This window comes from Buceros rhinoceros, unplaced genomic scaffold, assembly GCF_000710305.1.
Source record: "Buceros rhinoceros silvestris isolate BGI_N320 unplaced genomic scaffold, ASM71030v1 scaffold6695, whole genome shotgun sequence".
NCBI classification, from domain to species: Eukaryota; Metazoa; Chordata; class Aves; order Bucerotiformes; family Bucerotidae; genus Buceros; species Buceros rhinoceros.
In genome coordinates this window covers 25797-27135 of record NW_010412222.1, presented here as the reverse complement: position 1 = coordinate 27135, position 1339 = coordinate 25797, and the positions used below count along the sequence as shown (strand labels likewise).

At 53.3% G+C, this 1339-nt stretch overlaps 1 protein-coding gene across 1 annotated transcript in view; it reads left to right on the top strand.

Annotated features, from left to right (window-relative positions):
* The window catches only part of IFT140 (intraflagellar transport 140), a 77867-nt gene that overhangs the window by 69758 nt on the left and 6770 nt on the right, over nucleotides 1-1339 (top strand). The gene's annotated exons all lie outside the window — the stretch shown is intronic.

The following is a 1339-nucleotide window of genomic DNA, read 5'->3' as shown; positions in this document are numbered from 1 at the left end:
GGCAGTGGTGGAGTCCCCATCCCTGGAGGGGTTTCCCAGCCGTGTGCAGGTGCTGCTGGGGGACAGGGGGCAGTGGGGACCTGGCAGTGCTGGGGAACAGGGGGACTCATGGAGCTGGAAGGGCTTTTCCAGCCCAAGTGATTTGGAGATTCTGTGAAAAGCAGCCTTTTCGTTTGGGAACCATAGAAGATCCAGGTATATGATCTGTAAGAGGGAAAATCCAGGAAAGGAGAATTCTGAAGTACCCCAAGGTTCACAGGAAATCTCAAATTCAATAAAAATTGGCAAGTTACTCTGACAATAAAAATCTGTTTGGGGCTGCGGTTGAGGAGGCGCCACGTCCTGGGGCTTTGATTTGGTGCCATGGGTCTGTGTGTTTGCTGCAGCTCCAGCGGCAACACTGACTGCACCTGAGTGTCTGTGACCAGAAAAAAGCATTGACGGGCTGGAGGGAGTTCAGCGAAAATCAGTGGAAATCGTGAAGCTCTTGGACAGATGTCACAGAGATCTTTAGGATAGACGAATCATTAGTTTGGTTTAAAGAGCTCTGCAGCAATCTGCAGCTGCTTTAGGAGCAGAAATGCCGGGAAGAGAAACTATTCTGAGCTAGAGTGAGGAAGAAAGGGAAAATTCAAACTTGATGTTTGTAGGAGCTTCCGGGCACAGAGCTGTGAGGCCGGACAGTCACCACTGCTGGCACATCGACTCGGAGGAGCTGGGGCGGGGAGGCTGCAGCAAGCCACAGGCTGGTCTGTTGCTTTTTTTTCTCTCACACCGAATTGATGTTTGTAGGAGCTTCCGGGCACAGAGCTGTGAGGCCGGACAGTCACCACTGCTGGCACATCGACTCGGAGGAGCTGGGGCGGGGAGGCTGCAGCAAGCCACAGGCTGTTCTGTTGCTTTTTTTCCTCTCACACAGAATCACAGGGCAGGCATCTCCCACCTCTGCTCTCCGTGAATTTGAAACAATAAGAGACAGCAACTATTTTTCTGTCTTGGACAGATAATCTCTATTTACTAAATATAGTGTTCAGCGGGACAGCAGCTGGGTGGGGCAGGAAAAGGCTCCTTCCACAGAAGTACCTCTCAAAGGGTAAAAATAATAGTTCCAAATTTGCTTGCCTTTGCGTCAGCATCGACACAATCCTCCCGATCTAATTCGGGCTTAGTCAAGAGCATTTCTTCCCAGGAACGGCTCACAGTTACCCTCGAGCAGCGCTGCCACCTCCCAGGGCTGCTCAGAGCTCGCAGGGGTCCCCGGCACCCAGCGCTTCCCTGCCAACCCCCTTGGGATGGCTGCGGGGCTCCGCGGGGCTCCCCCCGGGCAGGCAGCGTGGCT